Source organism: Oenanthe melanoleuca, chromosome 4, assembly GCF_029582105.1.
Source record: "Oenanthe melanoleuca isolate GR-GAL-2019-014 chromosome 4, OMel1.0, whole genome shotgun sequence".
NCBI lineage: Eukaryota > Metazoa > Chordata > Aves > Passeriformes > Muscicapidae > Oenanthe > Oenanthe melanoleuca.
In genome coordinates, this window is record NC_079337.1 from 43494964 (window position 1) to 43518225 (window position 23262).

Here is a 23262-nt window from a genome sequence, read left to right on the forward strand (position 1 = left end):
GTGTTTGCAGTTCCTTTTCTCAGAGGGAGTGGTCTAACAGGTTTATTATACCTCTATTTTCCCCTTGACTTGAACAAATCAAAAGCCTATCAGGAAAACCCTCAGGTATGCAAGCTGAGGAAAGCTGGGGGACTTTTATTTTATTGATTGCCCTGTAAATTATCTGATGATAGCAGAAGTTGTGACAGGATGCAGCAGAAATGTCAGAGGACTCCCATTTTTTGTTCTGTGTATGTTAGCAACTCTATTAGATGTTTTTGAAAACCATTGAGAATTAGTACAGAATGCTGAATCATTTTTTAGATTCAGACCAGTTTTCTCTTTTCCTTCTTTTAAAGTTTTTTTGGGAGGCAGTTTCTTCTCAATTGTCAGGAAACAAGTATTTTTTTTCTAGGAGCAAAGGAATAGGACAACCAAATGAAATTGTTAGAATTACAGTAATTTAAATTTCAAGATCTGAAGAAAGAAAATAACAGCATTCCCTGATTTTCGTTTGATTTGTATAATGGAGAATCAATTCTGCAATTTACCATTGCATAAATAAGAACCCCTGAGGAAACTTGTAATCCCTTAGGAAGGAGTATGAGTATCCCCAGTGTCTCTCATCCCTATTAACAAAACTGGCTCACCTGCTGTGACCTCCAAGGTGCACAGGCCACACCAGCTGATTCAACTTCTGTCAGATACAAAAGATCCTAACTGCTCAAAGGTTATTGGGCTGGAGAGGAACAAGAAAAATCTTGTTGCTTTTGGTGTTTTTTGCATCTGTTTTCTTCATTGCTTGCTTGGTTGGTTGGATTTTGGGGCTTATATAGTGATTATATTTTAAATAGTAACTATGAACATGGCAAGCTGTGATAAAAGTATACAAAGGTTTCCCTGATGTTACTTAAGGAACGGAGAAGTATTTAAATGTTAAACTGAAATCTAGTTAAAATAAATTAAAGTAAAATGTATGTTGCAGCTTCAAAAATCTCATTTAAACTCTACGATGGACAAAATCAGTTTTAAAAACTTTGTGAGGAATAGAACTGGGGCACAGTGCTTGAAGTGTCTGGTAGCTTTACTAACATATTTTACAGACTGTGCCTATGTATTTTACTTTAACAGCTCTTTAAATCCCAATGTTTTTGGAAGAAGCTAAATAAAATTTGTCCTGCAATTCTCTTAACAAATTAAAGTAGAAGCAGACTATAGAAAAAGGTACATGTACTCTTCAAATGTTTTAACTTCAGTTATTTTACAGATGTTTTACACCAGAAGTGTCATTATATTTCCTTATTCCTTTCTAGTATCCCAATGTGTTTACTGGTTAATGAACACCTCAACCTGCTGGCCTGAAAGTTTCCAGAAGGCAAGTTTCTCAAAGCCATTGTAAACTGCTGCATTCAGAATTACCAGGACAGGTGTTTACCCACAATATTGGGTGTATATATAAACTGGTGAAATACAGGGCAGGTTCATTGGAATAGCTAAACATGGGGGAATATATCTGAAAGCAGAAGGTACTAGATATATTTCTAAATAATTCACATTATGGAAATTTATGTTGTTTGTAATTATTAGATCTAAAGACCACTTACATGTTGAAAAGGGAAGGGACAAAAAGATGTGAAAAAAAGCAAAGAATTTGGATAGAATTGATGTAATTCTGTAGTAAGAATATTGCCTAAGCACGGGTATTTTGCAATTTCACGGTTAGATATTTTACTGAGATAAAGCTGGGCTGGCTCTAATTTTTGTTGTTGATATGTATCTTCGTCTTTATAAAGAGTCAATTCCCTTTTCTCTTGTGAGAATTTACTGCAGTATCAGAATAAATTATTACTTGTTACTACAGCAGAAGTTGGACAAAAACCAGTGATGTGATAAAAACATGTATTGCTTGAAAAAATTTTAATTAGGATCATGTGTTCTGACATGAGTTAGTTAAAATATGGTTTTCTACTCCTTTGGTAAGCCTATTGGCAGATACCTACTGGCAGATACCAGTATTATTTTGCAGATTCAAAGAGATAACTAGTAGATGCATTTCAGAGACAACGGCTTATCTGCCATTATCTGCCACTTCGAACTAGAACGCAAGCTAGTAGTTTTATATGTAAATAGGTCATCGGGGACTTTAGATACGATTGCGCAGTCCCTTCAAGTATCAAAGCTGGCTGCTATAAAAGTAGCATTGCTTCCTCCCAGCAGCGAGCCTTCCTCCCCTCCCACTGCTGCGGCTGCTGCCAGGGACAGGAGAAGAGCCAAAGCTCCCTTTGCTGATGACCCTGCCTTTGTCCAAGCCAAGCGACCACACGGCTGTAATTAAAGCCATCAGATGTGACAAAGCAGCAGCGAAATCCAAGATAATCTGCAGGTTAAAAACAGGTGTTTCTGGTGCTGAGTCAGTTACACTCTTTGGAAGAAAAGGCTCCAGGAATGTTAGACAACTTTGCTTTGCAAGGATTATGTGGATGGTCACAAGCTTTCAAATCAACATCCACTTACTTTAGTATTTTGGAGTAAGGTGAAACTAATTTCAAAACCAGTTCCTCAAACAGATCCTCTTTTGAGCAGGCCAGACTGGATCAAAAAAGAACACGCTAAGCAGGTGGTCGTTCTGCAGCTCTGAAATACATCATGCAGGATGGCAAAGGCATTTCTCTAGGAAACATGGCTATAGTTAAGGGAAGTGCACTGCAAATTTCTGCATTTCTGTTCCAATGCAGCCCCATCATTCACCAATTCACAAAAGATCTGCTGCTCCTAATTAGGCATTGTTTAAGAGAAGTAGCATTAAAAAAACGACCTTGATTAGGCCACTGCTTTGGCAGAAAATGCAAATGTGTATCATCTCCACAGTTGTGTTACCTGTTTTGACCTGGCCAAAGAATAACTTGCAGTAAGTAGGTGTTATGTTCCCATTCATGCAAGGTGTGAAGAGATGGAGCAGCGTCCCTACATCTTCTGAAGAATGATCACTGGTTACTAGAGATCTTCTGGCAAATTCCATAGAAACAGCCTGATGTTATTTGTAGCCTCCTGGTTTCTTTGCCATATTCTAGCCCTGATAATTATGCATTTTTGTTGAAAATATTCCCACATTTTCTCCTGGATGTTCCATTCCTGCTGTACCCTATTATCTCTAACACATTTCATCGTAACAGTGTTATCCTTTGTGTAAGTGATAATATTACTTCTTTTCCTTATGTCACATTTTTCTCAACTGAAAGCTAGAATTAGAGTATTATGAATCAGTAAACAAAATAAGTGTATTTACTAATGATTTCCAGAATTCTTCCAGTGGAAAAACTCATGGTTAGCTCTTTGGGAGCATTACTGGTAAAGAAGCTCCCGTCCCTTATGCAAAGAAGTCGTTGCACAAGACTTTGGTCACAATCGTGAATGAAATGGGAAAAACTGAACTACCTGAAAAGTGACCTAGAAAGGAAATCCATGACAACTTGCAGTCTTTACTTTGTTCTAGACACAACCACGATTTAAGCTTTTATAGATACCTTTAGATACATTGCTACTCATGTAACAACTGAAAAACAAAATCCTTTTAACTGAGAAAAAAAAATTTGGATTACTTATACAATATTACTCATAAGCGTTTTTATTTTACAGAAGACGGTTCACTGCAGTGTTTTGCTGCATGTGTAACAGGTTAATGTTTAAATGGTGGCCGACTATTTATGGAAATGTATTAAAAGCCTCGTACCCACAAAAGGGTTGAGGCAAACACGACTGGTCTCTGCCGCTCTGGGAATTTCACCGGTGTACGCACAGGAAAGAAGAAAGGGACGGGTTTATTGACCCCCTAAATATCTCGGGACGCATTTCCCGGAGAGGACCCGGGATGTCGCTTTTTCCGCTTTGAGAATGCGCATGTGACCGCGTTCTGTGCCGGGTTCACCGTGCGGGGGGTAAGCGCCTCCGTTCAGCGGCGCCCTGGCTGTCCGGCCCGGCGGCCCTGCGGCTCGGCGCCGCCGCCATTTCCTCGGCCGCGGGGTGAGGTGAGGCGAGGTGAGGCGAGGTCAGGGAGGCGCGCGCCCACCGCGCCTGCGCAGCGCGCGCGCCCCTCTCCGGCCGCCCTGCGCGCGCGTGGCGGGGCGCTCGCGCAGAGCGGGGATCACCTCCCCGGTGCGCCGTTCCCGCGCACGCGCGGCGGCGGCGGCGGCCCCGGGGTGCCGCGGGTTGCAGTGCGCGCCGGCGCACGCGCGGTGGCGCGAGGCGCCGCGGCGGCCGGCGGCGGTGGGGGCTCGGCGGCGCAGGCGCGGTGCTGGCGGGGGGACTCCCGGGCCCGGGTGCTGCCGTGCCGCCGCCGGAGGAGCAGCAGCAGGACGAGGTTCAGCCGGGCAGTGCCGGCGGGCGGCGGGCGCGGTGCCGCGCGCGGGGAGCGACGCTCCCGGGGCAACGCGGGCGGGCAGCGGCAGCGCGGGGCCAGGTGAGCGGCGAGCGCGGCGCGGGGCGGCGCGGGCGGACCCGCCGGGCCCCGGTGTGCGGTGGCGAGGGGAAGGCGGGGGCACGGCACGGAGGGGCAGCGGCAGAAGTTTGACAGCGCCGGCGTGTCTCCCGCCGCGGAGCGGGGGGCGGGAGTGCAGCGGCTGCCCTTGGGCGGGCACGGCCGCGGCCGGGGGCGGGGGGCGCTCGCGGGGCACCCACTAGGCCCGGTGACCCACTTTGCTCCTGTCACAACTCCCGGGCGCGTCGGGAGCGCTGCCCGCCTGGCCCCGCGCCCGCCGACCGGGCAGGGCGGTGCGGGACTCCCCGGCATCCCCCGGGCCGGGCCGCGCCGGGCCGAGCGGAGCTGCGGGCGGCACCTCCCCGGGGCCCCTCCGCCGCCGCTCCGAGGGCGGCTCGTCCCGCGGGTGCCGGGTGCGCCGCCGGCCCCGCCGCCCCGGGCGCGGGGGAGGTTTCCGCGGCGGCGCTGCGGAGCGCGGTGTTTACACGGCGGGCGGGCGGCGGTCGGTGCCCGCTCGGCCCCGGGCCCTCCCCGCGGCGGGACAGCTCTGCGGGGCCTCGGGCTCCGCGCTCTCCCTGCCGCGGGTGGGCTGCAGCTGCGGGCTTGCGTATGCGCCTCGTGGGCTTTTTTTTTTTTTCCCCCCCCCTCTTTTTTCTTCTGGTTCCCACAACTTTATTGCGATAAATGTAGCGTGTTCACTCTCGTAAAACCTGAGGGATTCTCAGTAGTCCCCTGTCCTTTTTCGAGTTATTGCGGCCTTAAAGTCGGTGTGTTAAATACGACCAGCGAGGGACTGGAAATCGTGATACTTCAATTTTGTGTTTGGGTTAAGGTGGTTCAGGATTTCTGGTTGGTTTCGCTTTCAAATTCCAGCTACTTTAGGCTTCGATATAATTTGGATTTTTATTTTTTTTTATGAGGAGGAGTGCTTGTGGAGTAGTCAAACATATTTGCAGTGCGATTTTTATAAGGCCGTTGTTGGTAACAGTTAACCTACCAAGAGGCACAGGGAAAATCAGATATGGCTTTGACTGGAATATGAAACTGCATGTAGAGTCTAAATCCTTAAAGTACTTATTTTTTCTTAAATGACTGGTTGACAAGCAGTGCTTTTGGTGGCAGTATTGACTTGACCTGGCCTGCCTCTTCCTTGTTCCAGTTGTACCAGCACAATGGTTTGTGGAATTGTGTCCCGTAGCTTGAGGAAATGATCCAGGTTAAAATTAACTACCTTGGTTTTGTGTTTTTGTTTTTTCTTTTTAATGTGGTTATATTTAACCTATATAATTTTTCTGGCTAACAGGTGTGTCAGGAGGCAAGAGGATTGTTTAAGCAAATACCCTAGTGAAAGAAGTACTTGAGAAATACACCTCGACTGTGGTAGTCCTGGCAAAGTTCAGTATGAATAGTTGCAGTTGTTTCACAATGTTCAGTTTTACAGAAATAATATTGACTTTGTTTATAAATGTCTGTGGGGTTTCGGCCTGTTGCTTGAAGTTGGAGAGCATTTGATTGTTGTAATAGAGGGATTCTATTTGAAAGTAACTCTGCTTTTTAATTTTTTTTAAATTAAAGTATTAGTTTTCCTATGTATCCACTTATTAATTCCTCAAATTCATTACAGACACTGCTTTCAGATTACCAGACATAATGTATTTGATTTAGGTTCTTTTTGTAGCATATGGCAACTTTGTCTGAGAATTTTGTTGGTAAGGCAAGGGTTACTGCTTCTTAACAAACAATTCAAACAGGGAAAAAACCTCCAAACTTCCGGGTTGATATTTAATAGTGTAAGGTGCCATTCAGCCATGTCTTGGTTTTTATTTCTTCCGCTTCATGTTCTTACATGGAAAAGTTTAACACATATCGGCAAAATAAAAGAATGTGAGCAAAGCAGAGTGTTTTCATTACTACTGCTCTTCTAAGGACCCCAAAATCTCTGCTGTAGGTAACTTTACTCTCTTTGTACTAAGCAGTTTAAAAACTGAGTGGTAATTACCTTAAATTTAATTTGTAGTGCTGGTTAATTAGCTTCTTAGTATAGAATTTCACAGAAGTCATGAATCTTCGTGGGTTGGATTGGTCTTGCAAAAGAAATTGCTGCTTTTAAGAGCTTTGAGCTTTTGCTTTTCTTCTCCACCTGTATTTTAAATTTCCTGCAACAAGTTGTCAGTGCCTCAGCTTAGTTTTGTAGATGAAGACTATGGATAGCTCTCCTCTTAGGATAAAAAATTAGTATCCTATTACAGTTTTTAATACAAAATACAATATAGAGGAAGTGGAATTACATCTGAAAGGTGTCTTTTCATCACATTGTAATGAGTTTGTTTTTCTTGAGGCAAAGACTTTGGTAGATCTCTGAAGTAAAGAAAAGTTCGTTTTAGTGTTTCAGCCTTTTAAAAGCACTAGCTTCCCTATGAACACTGCAAACTGTGAAGGTCAAATGAGAAAACAGATGTAGAACAGTCTCTGAGAATTTGGTGATACTAGTAGGTAAATTCAGTAGTGATTGTTCCTGCCATTCTTTCTGTTTATTTTAGTTTGCAAAGTATTTTTAACCTTTCAGTGTTAATGAACTGGTTCACCACTGAAGGGGTGGCATAAGATCAGGAGAGTCACCTGGCTGTTGGGAGAAAAGTAGGTGTTTTACAGGAACTTTAGAGGAGAAAAAAAGTGTGAGACTACAGAATGGCTAAGCCATTCAAATGTTTCTCTCATCTTAAGCTAATCCTGAATTATTGTTATTTTGGATTTAGTGGTCTTTTAGAATAAAAAGACGTGTTGGAAGCACACCTTCAGTTCCTGACCAGATTCTGAAGTGAAAGGTCTCAGTGTCTCTTTGTAACTGGTGCAAGCAAATTTGGCTATATCCATTAGGAAGGATAAATGGATATGTACCACTGCAATGAATAATGGGCCACCACTTCTGTGGGTGGTGCACCTGGGGAAAGGAACTTACTAGTATAGTTGGTTATTTTGTTAACTCAATGGGAATCTGTAATAATTTGAAACTCTGACAGACATTATGCTGTTCGTTTGTTGTAGGGCTTATTAAAGATGTGAAATGCAAAATCACGGAAAAGAGACTCAGGGTTAATGCAGCTGCCCTGAAGGATTACATTCTCTATCCCTGCTGCTGCCACAAAATTCCTTTGTCATGTAAAAGCCACTTTAATTTTGGCATACCTCACTCCTGAGTGTTTAAATTTATAGTCTTAGTGTTTTCTTACCATACCTTTTGTGTATGTTATGAATTCTTTATTATAGCCACTTTTAGAATATATAATCATATACATAAAATGTTTTGGTCCTCTGTGGTTGTCATATAGTTAATATTATGTGGAAATAACAAGGCTTCACAGATTCTTTTAGCAGTTTAGAGCTGCACACTTTGGACTCTTTCCAACTGTTACATTTTGTCATTAAAATCAGTGAGTAATTTTCCTTACCCTGTACTGATGTTCTGAGTCTATTATGAAAATATCATTAATAGAATAAATATTTTATTAAATATAGATCCTTAAAAATTAGATATATATATGAGATTCAAGACTGATAACGACTTATTTAGAGTATGGTTCTTTTGAAGCTTAATAGATAATATAGGCATTCCTCATATTCATGATAAAAAGTGCCAAATTAGGCATAAATGTGGCTACTTCAATGCTTTGTTCTTAAAACTGTGTTTGATAATCTCAGAGTATATGAGAAGGCTTCAGTTTTGAAGCTGATGTCGTTTTACCACTAATGACAGCCTGGTACCACAAGATAAATGATATTAGGCTATTATCCTTTTGTTAAAACAGAAGAAAACACTTAACTGGAGTAAGACAGACCCAATTAAAGTGGATTTTTAAAATAAATATGTGACATAATTATTCTACAGAGGTCCTTCTAGAATTCCTCTAAAAAGGATATTTGCAGGTACCTCTGAGATAGTTTTTGATGTATGTTATTTTGGTATATGGCCAGATCCCGTAAAATAATGTGGAGAAGTCAAAATTGATTTAGATGGATTTTGTGTGTCCAGCCCCAAATAAAATTTATATCCTTGTTAGAGGTTTCTAGGTTTTCACTAGTAAAGTTTTCCAAAGTTGAACACTGAAGTTTTGTTCTCATTCACGTCTTCCAGAATCTTATCACAACCAAGCATCTTGGCATCTAAATCTGTTTACTATTCATAAATTAGGCAATCTGTAAATTAGGCCTTCACTTGTTCAAAGGCATGTTCAAACCACACCTTAGGCACACCTATGGAATTGGACTTGGACCAAAAGCCTGTGGTGACTCTCCCTTTTGTTCAGAAGCACAAAGGAGTGAGGAGGAAGAGGTTTTATTCATGTTTCCTTTAAAGAAAGAAATGCCCAAATTAAACAACAAACCAACAAAACTCCAAAGCCTAGAACCTCACTTTTCCTTGCAGACAAGATGATTAAAGTCTGATTGGGCTACACATACTAGCCCAGTTGTTTTCTTAGAGGAAAAGGAGATTATATATATATATATATATATATATATATATATATTCTGGCCTATGTTCTGTTTAAAATTTTGAATGCCATTAGGAACTGGAATCCGTGACTTATGTCTCTTGTTTGCTGCCCTTCTCCTTAGTGAGGCATGCATACTTCTGGTGCTGCTCTGTCCAGTAAAGCTTTACTTTTTAGTTTTGATTCTGTATTCTGAAAATTGCCACTGAAATGAAAAGTTGTGAGTTGATGCGTCTTCCCAGTGAGATCGAGAGCCTGCTGAGAGATTATGGTTTGAACCCTGTTTGGCAGACTAGAGATTAGCTTTCCAGGTCCTGTGTTCCAGGTTACTGTGCTGTAACCCTTTGCTGCTGGACAAAATGTGAGCACATTTTTTTTTCCCCTGTTGGCATGTTAAAAGTATATATTACTCCTGCTTTGATGGGAAAAGTTTAGCTGTGTGTATGGTAAGGACAGTGACCAGGATTGTGAGTACTAGCTTTACCTGTGTCCTAGGCTTCAGAAGCAGGTGAAGGCAAAATACTGTGTTCACTGGTTACTTACATAGTTTTCATCTCTATTAACTTTTGAAAAAGTCCTGCTGAATGATGCAACTCTCCCTGACTTTGGTACTTAAGAATTGTAGTTCCTTTTGTATGGAATCCCCTTTTTGTGCCCTGTTTTAGTGAAGACTGCTACTTTGGGGTTCTGCTGTCTATCACAGCCAGAGAGGCTGCAGAACTTACTAACCATGTTGCATAGTAGTGGTCTTGCTGTGGGACACTTAGAAAAGGATGAATACCTGGGAATGGGCTGATCAGCCAGCATGATGTCAGAATTTTAAGTGCTTTATAGTGGGGAGTAGTATTGCTAGCAACTTCATCTGCAAGAGTTTAGCTTACAGCACCACAAGTTTGAGAGTGTATCTCCATTGCTTGCAGAAGAGTGATCCCAGATCCCATAAGCATGTCATTCATTTTCTGCTGAACTGGTAGATCTCCTGAAAGTTTCAGCACTTTCTTCACTGGGGCAAATATTTGTGAACATAGAGGAGCCAGGCTGGCCTGTAAGAAGTGGCTCTTGTGGGAGATTAATGTGGGAGTTTCCTAATGTACATTAGAAACACTGAGGAAATACATATTTTTACATCTTAAATTATGATCTTAATGAGAATATTAGATACTAAGCTGCCTAATAAAAAAGATACTTCAAAACACCTTAATACAGGTAATTTAATACTTCAAATTCTGAGAATCTTGCTGCTGTTATACATAAAACATAAGTCACCATTTTTATGTTTAAGTTTTCAATGAATTAGTTAATAATAGTTTCTGGCATTTAAGAGCATTTGAAGTGTTTGGTGGCTATTTCATTACATCTTAAATGTAATGTCAGTGACTACCTCTTGAGTTTTGGCTATTACTGACGTGGACCCTGGCAGAGCAATGTTCCAAGAGTTTAGAGGTTGCTTTTCAGAAGATGGTTGTGGATACAGAGAGTAGAAGGTATGTAATTTTTTTCAGATTACTCTTGCTAGAGAATAGTTAGATGCTTGTGGATTTTCCCCAGTCATCCAAAAGCCTCAAGATACATTAGGAGAAAAAAACCTGTCTGGTTTCATATGGTAACTTTCCCAGACCTTAGATCCCCCAAAGCTTAATTTGAAACCTTCATGTGAAGTTGTAGAAAGATAAAAAATATTTTGTCAAAATCTGCTTACTTCCTTGGCTCAGTAAACAACTAGGAAATGTTCCTCGATTAAAAGCTGTAGGGAGTTGCCTTTTTATAAGACTGATTTCCTAAGAAAATGTGATTTATGCTTTTTCCTTGTTTTCTCTCATTCTTTCCTTACATATTCACCAGTAGCTTTTGAAATTGTTGATCAGTTGTAGCTGTGTTTGTAGGAGGGATGGAAATCACAGACTGTAATGTTACCACAGGTTTTGGAAAAATTGGCAAGCTGTATAGAGAGAAATGTGTCACTGCCCTCTCTTGAGAGAGAGATAATGCAATGGGATTTTGGTACTGACCTGTTTTTTTCTGCATGCACTGGGTCTGTGTTGGATAGGAGAACAGGAGTTGTATGTGTCATCAGGACTTGAGGAGACAGGGAGTATATTGGGCTGTTTTGGAAAGGGCGGGGACCAACGATATCACAGTGTGACATTATAGCAAAATAATAATAAAAACAATATTTTTCTGTAAACGTAAGAACAAAAGACAGTATTTCCCAAATAAGATCTCCAGTAAGCCCACTCCTTGTCTTGTAACATGGAGTTACTTGTTGAAAAGCAGGAGCTGAATTTATGTCTGGAATTGCATTTCTTGCCTTTTTTTCTGTCTGGCATGTATTTGCACTACCTAATTATCATAATCAACCTCAGACTGAAATCTACCTCATTATATTCAACTTGAAGATTTTTATCAAGTCTCAGTAGAGAAATGTAGGGTATCCTGCTGGTTGGTTTATAAAAACTGAAAAACTTAGTAATGGTAAAAGTGAATAAAACTTTTATTAGCTTGTGCTGCTTTTGTTTCTAGAGAATTCTCTGTTGTATAATATGAAATATGCTTATCAAACCTTCAGTAACCACCATAATCTTTACAAGTTTTAATTTATTGATTTCAAGTATTAAAATATTTCATTTTTAAAATATCATAGCAGACTGCAAAATAGGTGTTTCTGACTTGTGCTTATTTTAAAGTAGTTTTCATAATAACAACAAATACTCTAAAGAAAACAGGATTTTCCTCTACTGTGAGTAGAAAAGAAACTAGCAGCATGAATCACAGCTTCCAAGAACTGTCAGAATAGGAATGCAGATTCTCTCTCATACACACACACGCTTTTCTGTCAGTTTGAATGTAGCAATGTGATTTAATTAAGTTTTCTTACCATCCACAGCAGCAACATCCATTATGTGTAATCAAGCTACTACTAGCAGTTGTGTGTTTGAGAACTACAGTTCAGAGCTAGTATGGTAGTTCCACTGATAGTTCTCTTAACATCTCAGCAATTTTACATGTAATATTTTTTTCTGGAGGTGTTTTTGTTGTTAAAATGTTCTACTTCATTTTTATATATAGTCTTTTTTTCCAGCTCAGAAGCTTTAGCTAAACATTTGTGCTGCCCTAGAGCTTTTCATGATGTTTCATAGATAATAAGATAGAGTTTCAGCCTTGAGAAGCTTGTGATCTGAATTTCACTGACATAGAAAATGATGACAGTGACCTCAGAAAGGGGGACAAGGATTCATATTAATAAGCGTGTCATAGTGAGTGAATTAAGCAAGTTCTCATTTCTAAGAACATGATAGATAGATCAGCAACAAGTAATATGACAATATAGAAGCAAAAGTCAGCATAAAGCAAGTCCAAATAATATACAGATTTGAAGGAAAAGAAGCAAAATATTTTACAGGATCTGGAAAGCATAATGAAATCAGAAAAGTAGTCTGAATCAAGAGGAAGAATAGCTAGAAGGTTTTATGAAATAGAACAGGAAAATTATCTATAGGAACTTAAAAATTATGTTGATGGGTTTAGCTCTTCTGAAGGAAAAAATAGAGACAGGAAAAGGATTTGAGAATATGCTGTTTTGTTCAGTTTGGTTAGGACACAAATTCTAGTACTAAGATATATTTTTTTAATTTTTTAAGAAATTTAGCTGTTTCTTGAATTTGCTTTTAAAGGGAGTGGCAAAGCAACAGGCAGTGGTGCCTGAAAATTTCATCTCAGGCATTCCTGTTGCTCTGTTGCCACCTTGTATTACACACAATTTTTCTACAAGCTGGAGGACTTCAGTACGATTGAGAGTGGGACTGTAGAAGTTTTTAACGTCAATGGTGATTGACATACTACCTACCATACTATCTAAGTCAAAAGGACCACAAACTTTTTTCCCTAAAATATCTGAAATTGCTTTTCCAAATTATTTTAGTTAAATTTGTACTTCCTTTATAGAGACAATTAGATTTATGGTTGATTTAGATTGAGTTACATTAAACTTTGTTGCCAACATAAGAAGTGAAAAATAATCTTTCATAAGCTGGCATAGATTTTTAAGAAAATGCACCTAAACTTCCTGCCCTGTAGAATATAGTTTGCCATTTCTTACCTACATAGTGATATTTGATTCAATTTATTGATTTCTAAAACTAGAATATTTCATTTGACCACTTAGGAAAATAGGTATGTAGGTGATAACAGTCTGCATTTCTTACCCCATTATACTTGGCAGTAGATCTTCCTCAGACATGGGCATTCTTCTTCCCCAGGCTGACAGCTGCTTCTTTCTATGTTATATGTACTGAGGGACAAGGTGGTAAAGAACGGGGGTTTAGAAGTTACTTTGTTTTGGTTATTTTATGTCAAAGGAAATCCGCCTGTCCTTGCATACAATGGAAGGGAATAGATTTATGTGTGCCTTAAAGGATATGCTTTGCCACATGGGAGTGCTGAATAGAAAATATCAGCAGTGGGTAACTAGAAGTAGATTTTTCCAGCAGTGTTATCATAAGTTAGATGATATGTAGGAATACAGTATTTATGATCTGTAGCAGGTGAAGAGCTATTTCTTCATTGAATTAGTAGAGTATTTGTGTATAGATATCTCTGTTGTATAGTTAGCTTTTGTTCATCACATCTTACTGAAACTGATTTTTTGTTAGTGAAGGGAGTTTGATTAGAGAGGGGAGTCTTGTGCTGTTGCATACCATGTTCTCTGAGAGTTCCAAGTTGTATTCTGAGGTAGTTCATGTGTCCTGTTTGAACCATAGTGTACACAGTTAAGATTTTATTGATGCATTTTCTTTTGTGTTTTATATATAAATTTAGTGTATTACTGATGTTCTGCAAGGTCATAATACAATCAAAACCAATTGTAATGCAATAATTGTAATATTAATGTTCTGTAGACGTTGCATCTGTAAATTTCATGTTACCGTGGGGCTATTGCATTTGGCTCTCAGGTTTGGATTTTAGACAGTGCCAGAGCTACATAAAAGGTGATGTGCAATGCTGAAGTTCTTCATGAGTATTTACATTATTCTGTTGAATAGAAAAACTGGAAAGTGAAATTGTGTACAATTTAAGGATGCATATAAAATGAATGAAATGGCAGGAGAGAAAACAGAAGTAATCAAGAGCTCATCCCCAAAGTTTTTTCAAACAGATTATTTTTCATTAAACAGTGGGTTTTTTTGTTGTTTTCCAGAAGACTGTGCCAAAGACTTTAACTCAGATGACATCACGTTTGGACTACTAATGCTACCCACCCACTCTACAAGGCACAATGTATTTCTAGGTAACTTAAGTAAGTATGTAGATTTTATTGCTATAAGAACAGTAATGCTTTAAACAGAACCATCTCTTTTTCAACCTCAGGCAAGATAGACATTCCACTTCAATTTGAGATTCAAATTAATGGTGTGTGTGGGCAAGAATAAACTTCAAATAGGGTTTTTATTAACATTTATCCTGTACACTGGAGCATGGAATGAAACAACTGAATTGTACCTGAGCTGCCTTGGAAGCTAGAAGGAAGAAAAAGCCCAGACCTTATGAAGGGCACTGTCCTGAGCAATGCAGCGTGCTAATGTGGCCCTGTGGTTTCTGGAGACTAAACTAATACCTCTCCCAGGGGTGTGTTGCAGTGAATGAGTGTACTGCCACGCTTACTGCTATTCTGAGTGGCTTTCTGTTTGTTTATTTGGGTTTTTTTTGTGTGATGTGTCACCTTATTTATGAAAGGGTTGCTTCTCCCTGCTTCCTTGATTGGACACTGTGTACTGTCCAGCTGAGGATGCACCAGGAGGTGCAGGTTTTCATCTTTGCAAGATTTGTCTGTGTTGTATCTTGCAGTAGGTTTGCTGATTGCTTTGTACATCACTCAGAGAGAAGCACAAAACATCAGGGTAGTTTATTTATGGTTCATCTTTTGAGCAACAAAGGGATTTTGATTCAATGTCTCATGAGGATCATGTCCATGGCCCTCTATAGACTTCATGTATGTGTTTTTATGTTTTATCTTTCTAAGTAGGTGTTATTGTTCAGATGTTTTCTTGTTTTGTTTTTTTTTTTTTTTTTTTTGACTGGGTCAAAACATACACTTTTATACTGGGTCAGAAAAAGCCCAAGAAATTGATCTATTTATGTAGACCAGGCATTGTGCCAATCTTGCTGAAATGGGATTATTTGTCTTGCTGGCAGAAAGCCTTCCTGTATTCCTAGTGGCCTATAATGTATTGGAGATGCTTGGTCATGCATGAGGTTTGGTCATGAATGGAATTACAGGTAGCAGTGCTTGTAGTTAATGATGCTTGACACTTTCTATTCCAGAGCCCTGGTTTTGATTGCTTATAATTTACTAAGACGTAAATCTCTGTTATATGTCTCCTCCACCTAAAATTTGACCACACATCACCCTGTGTCTGAGAATGAGTTGAGAGGGAGGAACATACTGTTTTCTTGATGCAGAATGCAATGAAAATCTTGCACTGGAAAAATAAAGCACCTGCATATGCTGGAGCAAGCACTCAAAGTTTTAGGAGAAACAAATTGTTAAGATGCAGTATTTTTCTCTGCTATCCCACTTACATTAGGCAGCATGATAGATTTCTGAAAATATGTTTTGTACCAGTTCAATGAATTTCCTAAATCCATTTCATCTGCCCAAATCAAATGAGGTAGATATTTTCCAAATCCTTTTAGTCATAAGCAGACAGAGCTACTGAGCATGTTCTAGCTGGACTATGAGAAGTAAACAGGTCTAATCTCCTCGACTCCATTGTAGTGTCAGGTACAAGCACTGAGTAAGAAGATTTTCTTCTGTACTCTTTGTGCTTTTCCTTAGCTTTATCACCTATCTACTGTTGATTTGATCCTTCAAATTCTACTTTAGAAGAATTTTTCTTTCCATTTTTCTTTCAATTTTTCTCTGTTCTTTGCTTTTTTTCTTTATTGGTACTGTAATGTTCACAAGAGATCGTAATAAAATTGATCTTTTTGGACTCTGCAGACTGTGTGTCATTAAAAGTTATGAAATATTTCTTTTTGAGCCTCCTAAAAACCTCTGTGTATTGTGCATCTTTGATGTTGCTTTTCAAGTAACATTTTTAGAACATGAAGACCATACTTCTTCTGAAATGAAAAGGCAGTATACTTAAAATTTTCAAATTATGTACATGTGAAAATTTGTATAATGTTATTTTTCTTAAAAGACAATTTTTCTTTAGGAATTGCTCTAAAGAGATCTGATTTTTTTTTGTTTTTTTTTTTTTTGTTTTTTTTTTTTTGTTTTTATCTAAATTTTGCAAATGTAGAGAGAATCCCATTCTTTCATTTGCAAAATCTTCTGGAAGTTTATTTGGATATTGTATACTGAACGTCAGTGAAACTAGGTGAATCTGAATAGTTTGGTTGTTTTAAGCAACTTACAAATTAATTGGATGTAAAAAAAATAAAATTAAAAAATCCTATTTGTAATTTACAGTTCTAGAAGAAACTTGGCATATAACCTAAAATCTAGAGGATTAAATTGTTATATAAATTACATAGCCTAGAAAAAAAAGAGCAGAGATTAAGCAATATGTTCTTGGGTTTACATCTAAGGTAAAATGCTGTGTATATACCAAATATCTTGTGTTTCTTTAATGAAGTTCTTGCATTCCATAAATTGCTTGATTAGCTTCCCTTAGTATTTCTTTGTTCCTGTGGCTGTTCTCTGAGATGATGTTTTTAACCAAGCTAATTTCAGTTTTACAGTAGACTGATATGTCCTGTGTGATTAATCTGATTTTTCTCAATTCCCACAGTTGGTTAGGGATTTAGAGATTGATTTGAGTCATTGCAGTAAACCCATCTTTGATCATCTTTACCCCTTTTAAATTTTGTTTGATTTAGGGCAAGTTTAATCACAGTAATAGTGCTTAAAAACCTGTCTCAGACTATACTATCTGAATTTCCAGGGAAAAAAACAGTACTAACACCTCTGAAAGTTCAGAAATGCAAGAATATTTTCCCTTACTGTTTTTAATAGCACAGGTAATAGAAGGAAATCAATAAATAAATTAATGAAAGGCTGAAAGAAATAAGGTAGAAACAAGAAGTAAAATATTTGAAGTGAGAAAACAGGTCATAAAAGATGAAGTAAATAAGTAAAGAAAAGAGAAATGAAGCCTAGGAATAGGGATATCTAGATTTATGTCTTCTGCTGAATTCTGGCACAGAGGAAATTATTTCTTTTGTGGAAGCCAGTAGATGGTCTTTTATCATGATTTTGTTTCTCAATTGTGAGGCATTATAAACAAGGCTTACAGGATTTTTTTTTTAAGTCTTTCAGTACCATCAAGTATTCTGTTTGTGACATGACATCTCTGTTGATTAGTCTGATTTGAAAAGGTAGGGTATAACTCCGATGTATGCATTACAATTGTGATTTGGATGAGTAAAACTACTTTGGAAAAAATCTCACTGTTGTCTCCCCTTACCACTTGCTTGGCTCAGTGTGTTGGAACTACATTCCTTTTTCAGAAAACTAGTCTGTGAGTTCTGCTGCAGGTGTAGAGTGCTCTTCTGTCTCTGCTGGGGACATGGAGTTCTGCATCAATCATGAAATTCCTGGAAAAATTTGAATGGTCCATGTGATAGTGATGTTTGCTTCTGGATACCAGATGAAATGTGATCCAAAATAAACCCTCTTGAGCTAGCATAGGAGTGTCAGCACCAGCTGCTTTGGTCCACTGATCCAATTCTGCGGTGTCAGATTACTTTCTAATGGGGACAGAGCCATAGTTGTTTGCTTTGGTTATAGGTCAGTAGATGAGGGCAGTGAACCTCTAAGATATATATCTATGCTATGTCCAGTCATAAGTTTGGGTGCTGATTTTGAAAAATGTTGAAGTGCCAGGAATACTTTTTTCCAATTTTGGTAATATAAACTGTCAATGAAGCACATAAATACTCTAAATGACAGTGGTTTAAACAGCTAAATAGTAACTGCCTTTTGTAATTCTGATGAATTAGTTTGGGTTTTTTCCATGATTATATTTTTAAATTGTTAAAGAGAGGATTTCTTTCTAATTTCTTTCATTTTTTAATTTTAGTATAGAGTTTGAAAATACATATACTTCCCACTCTAAATGTTTTGCTTGAGCTGCTTATCTGCTTGATAAAACCCCAAGGCCAGTGTTTTATGGCAGTCATTAAGTAAGAGCAAGGCAAAAAATGAAAAAGAGATGGTCTTTGCAGATTTTTGCAGTTATTACCCTTTTTCTTGCCTTAGCTGTCATGAATCATAACAGATTTTTTTTTTTTTTTTTTTTTTTTTTTTTCCCTGTCTGGAATGAATTCCTCAGTTGTTAAGGTGTTGAAAATCTAAGTAATATTTAGGTGCTGGTGTTAAATCATTTTGTCTTGAAATAGCAGTTGAAAGAGTACTCTCCATCTGCCCTGTTTAATTTAAAGTTCCAAGTTTCCCAAGAATTTTGCTTGCTTAACTGCAGTATAATATCCCACATATCTAAGCCAGTAATTAGGACTAAATTCAGCTATGTTTCTTGTTTGTTAGATCTTTACAGAAACTTGACCTTGGCTTTCAGCATATTTTCCAAAAGATTTCCAACATTCAGTTAAGATTTCTGTTGACAGGAATGTTCAAACCTACCGTCTTTCAATATAATCATTAAAATCCACCTGAAACTATTAAGCTTGCAACAGGATAAGCAGCAACAGCATTTTGAAACTGTTTGAAAAAAATCATTGACTTTAATAAAAACAACAAAATAACAAAGTTATTTGCAGTATTTAATTTCTTCAAAATTGAGATAGAAGCCTCAATTTCAAATGTAGAAAAATATTGAGAGTCAAAATGAATGTTGTAAGCCAGTAAGTTCTGAAGACTCCTCATTATTTTAAGTACTCTTGGCTTAAGAATATTTTATTGCTATTTTTTAATGTGTTTGCTGTAAGTAAACTGTTTCAAGCTTTAATGTGTGCTTAAATACAATACAGCTGTTTTCATTACCCTGTTAGCATATGGCCTGAATGTAACATTTATGTTAGTTTCAGGATTTCCTGTAAGTATTGATAACTTTTGGTATCCCATTCCTCAATACGATTGATTCATAGCCTACTAGCAAGATCCTAGGTCTTTGAAACCAGTCTCACAATGTGGTGAGCAGAAGAGAATGAAATAAAACCTGATGTAATTCTGTTTTTTGGTAACTCATGCATTAATTGTGAAAGGAAATAGCTGTAATACTTCTATAAGTATTTTTAGTGTTGCTTTTGGGCACTTAGATGATCTAAGTCAGATTTTGTTAATTAAGTGGTAAAAGAGCCCTATGAGGGATAGAAGCACTCACTGTGAAGGGGCCTTGGTCCCAGCAGTGAAAGTCTCTGATGGTGGGAGTGACCGGATAGACAGGAAACTTTCCTTAACGTTGGGATCTCAAGAGTGCAGGTAAGACTTCGAGGAGCAGAAAATAAGCACTCAGAAACATCTGTCTTATTACATAGAAATAATGTGGTCTGGTTGTTCTGTGAAAAGAAAGCTTGAGAACTGTAGAAGATAAAAATTTTAAAACTGAGGAAGGGAGTTTAAAGTCACGCAAATGTAGCAAGTGTGGTACTAAGTAGTTGATATGATTTTTTGCTGTGTATTACAGATAGAAAAAGGACTAATAGTTCTCACAGAAATGACTTTGAGGACTAATTTGAAACATTGTAGGGTTTAAATGGGATGTCAGGATAGAATCTGAATTACCAAAATACACAAAGGAGCTGAATTTGTGACCTTTTCCCTACCCTTAATCTAATCTTGAAAATTATTGTCTTAAATAATGTAGCTGCAAAGTTTATAAGAGCTTGGTGTGGAATTTCATGCTATGTGTTGTCTTTCAGTCAATATCATGCTCTTAGAATATTTTTGAAAGAATGGGAGACACATGATAGAATTTAACTATGAGCATTGAATTAGTCTGCAAGGTATTGAAAGCCTTCATTATAAAAATTCCCAGTGCATGAAGAGTAATATTCTCATCATAATTAATCAACTTAATTTACAATTAAATTGACTAGAGCCAATATTTTGAAGATGATGCTAGTATATGAGAAGAAGGAATTTGTTGTTTGTCTTTAGCTGTTTCTCTGGTGACCCAAAAAAGGTGATTTCAGTAGGTTTTCTGGGCTTAGCGCAAGCTCTGAAACTTTCAGAGGAGGGAGTGCATGCTTCTGCTGCACAGGAGAATAAAGAAAAAGTGAAAAAATTTGTTGTCTTCATAAATAGATGTTTTAGAAGCACAAAATGTTAAGAAAATGTTAAATGTTACAGTGTTACTTTAAACTACAATTTTTCTTTGAGCTTTGTTTCGTGAACATTCAGAAATTTTTGTGTTCAGTGCTCTAATGTTTGAATTAAGTAAAGATACTCTTATTTCTGTGTAAGAGTATATGCAGAGTGACTACAGTAAAATTAAATTAAATTTGGTGTTGGCTTTATATACTTTTTCCTATTGCTGCATTGCTGTTTCTGTTTAGTTCTTGCAGCACTATCTCTTCTGTTACAATAATGTGTCATCTTTTCTCCCTGAACAAGTTCAATGACTGACTAAATGCTGGATGATTCCATTTCCTTTAGATTCTTCTTGTAGCAGGGTGACAAAAGGATACTTAGCATCTATACCCCAAGTGGTTACTGAGTGTTTTGCCAAAAGTTTCTAGGGACAGTAAAACTGAACTTGTTTTGTCTTAGTATTATTCATTCTTTAGCCAAGAGTTATTTCCTCTCTGTGTCGGTTGCAAAACTCTTCTGGTTTGTTGCATTTTGGGAGGTTTCTTTTTTGGTTTAGTTTGTTGGATTTGTTTGTTTATTTGTCCTTTGCGGGGGGGAGGGGGGGGGGGTGGATGTCCCCTTTCCCTGTTAAGGCACTTCTTGCCTTTGTAATATGAAGTACTTGTCCTTTATCTCAAGTCTTGCAATCACTGTAATTCCACTTGAGCCCAGATTCTTCTGTTGAAAGTTCTGACAGAAGAGTAATTCCAATATTTGCTTTAGTGAAATTAAAGTCTGGAATTCTCTAAGTATAGTGTTGAGTTTTTGTTTAGAGTATAAGCTTGTTTTTTTAATAAGAGTAGTTGTATTGAGGGGTAAGCTGAAGGACCTGGCAGACACTAGAATTCTAGAAAATTAAGTTCTTCTGTTAAAACTTGTTAACCATAGGAATATGATAGTAAACATGCTAATACAGAGGTGTGTTTTGTCACGTATTTTTTTGATAGAATCATAGGCTTAGTTTGGAAGAGAACTTAAAGATCATCTAGTTCTAATCCTCCTCCCCCATGAGTAGGGAATGCCATTCACTAGATCAGGTTGCTCAGGGTCACATCCAACCTGGCTTCAAACACTTCCAGGAATGGACTATCCACAACTTCTCTGGAAAACCTGTTCCAGTGCCTCAGCACCCTCTGAATAGAGAGTTTCTTCCTAACATCTAATCTAAATCTTTGCTCTTTTAAACTGTTCCTCCTTGCTCTATAATTATCTGCTTGTGTAAAAAGTTCTCTCCATCTTTTTTAAAGACCCCTTCAAGTACGGGAAGGCTGCAGTGTAGTTTCTGTGGAGCCTTCTCTGCTTCGGCTGAAGCACCTCAGCTCTCTCAGCCTGTTTTCAATAGAAGAGGCGCTCCAGTCTTCTGATCATCTTTGTGGCCTCCCCTGGGCCGCTCTAACAGGTCTGTGTCTTTCTTGTGTTGAGGATCTGAGAGCTGGATGCCGTCACCTCTTGTCACTGGCCTTCATCTGGACATAGAGTCATTGACTACAAAGTCTTCTAGCTGTGTCCATCCATCCAGTTAGTTTTCCCTCCCATAGTCCACCATTTAAACATATGTCTCTCCAATTTGGTCAAAAGGATGTTGCGTGGACAATATAAAAAGCCTTACAGAAGTCTAGTTAGATGACTTCGATTGTTCTTAACCTTGTCAGTTTCATCATTGAAGGCCACCAGATTGGTCAGACACGTAGGAAAGCTGTGCTGGCTGTATGTGCCTTAAAATTGCTTCCATGATCTTCTCAGACACAGAGGTGAGGTTCGTTGTTCTGAGGTTGCCTGGATGTTCATTTCTCCTTTTTTTAAAAAATAGGACTGATTATTCTGTTTTTCCAGTCAACGGGGTTTTCGTCTCACTGCCATGGCTTTTCAAATACAGTAAAGAGTGGCATGGCAACATCATCTCGTCAGCCCCATAGACTTGTGGCTGTTCATCAAGTGGTTCCAAACTTGCTCTTGTCTTACAGTTGAAAAACAATGAATTGACCATCCCCTAGTGCTTTCCATGTTTTGTTCTTTTTTCAGCTACCTCATTCATTTTTCTTTCATTACCACTTTGTGGTCTTCAAAATGATACGCAGGAGTTCTGGGGAAAGTGGTAGGTGGAGGTAGGAAGGAGGAGCTGCTTGTTTGGTAATTTTTGCCTTGGACTGCACTTCAGTGTTGTAGCTTAAAATTTTCCAGCTCCTCATTTTATGGAAATGTGAAGTCTCACTTTTTTCTTTTTGAAGATGCTTTCCAGTGAAGTACACTGCCTACTCCGTTTTTCAGGCAGGCAAACAGTCCATTCTTCACAAAAGCTTTACAGAATAATTTAGCTGTGCATGAGTCACCCATGCTGGGAAATTTAGGCACCAGAAGCACTTCTACAGCTGCACAAATCATGGATTGTGCAATCAACTTGTAAAAAATAAAGTAGTGAGTAGCACTAAATATTTCTGGAAGTGTTTTATTTACACGTATGCATGTATGTGATAGAGATAATTAAGTTTCAAATGAAATATAGGTTTGCGAAACACCTGTCATATGTTCTTGGATGTTGCTGTTAGCAACTGTTGTAATTTTTTAAAAATTATGTCCATTTGGTATACGTGTACAATTGTAAGTGTTACAAGTAGCTGCTGTTGGTGTAAAACATTCATCAGATTTTCTTAGTTTCAGATTACTAATTTAGAGGAATATCCTTGTATAAGTATCTTTACTGAGGATCATCCTAAAACCATCCAACTTGATGCTAATTAATATGCTGTTTGATAAATAGGTTGACAACTAAGCAACACATCAGGTGTATAGATTTACATTTTGCTTGAGATTCCCATTGACTCTGAGTTCTGAGTTTGTTTTCATAACCGGATCCATGAGTCTGGATCAGTGTGTAAGAATGAATCATGTTCTGCCCAGAAGTTTAATTTGTCATGGATTGTCATGTGAGAGGCAACAGCACATGAGAGATTAAAGATGTTTCGTTTAAATATGATGGAGGCTTCTCAAATAGTAACTACAGTGCTCAT

The 23262-nt window shown here is 38.4% G+C and overlaps 2 protein-coding genes across 6 annotated transcripts in view; one reads left to right on the forward strand and one right to left on the reverse strand.

The window, feature by feature from the left end:
* SRD5A3 (steroid 5 alpha-reductase 3) overlaps nucleotides 1–23262 on the reverse strand; it is a 390804-nt gene that overhangs the window by 297073 nt on the left and 70469 nt on the right. The window lies entirely within an intron of this gene.
* The window catches only part of CLOCK (clock circadian regulator), a 69329-nt gene continuing 50292 nt past the window's right edge, over nucleotides 4226–23262 (forward strand). For 2 of the 5 annotated variants that reach the window (XM_056490162.1, XM_056490161.1), the window contains exons 1-2: nucleotides 4226–4435; nucleotides 14138–14236. The gene's annotated coding sequence lies outside the window, so the exon portion shown is untranslated. Of the gene's footprint in view, nucleotides 4436–5832; nucleotides 5848–14137; nucleotides 14237–23262 lie in introns of those variants that run through there. The other 3 variants (XM_056490158.1, XM_056490159.1, XM_056490160.1) reach the window with 3 other exon arrangements.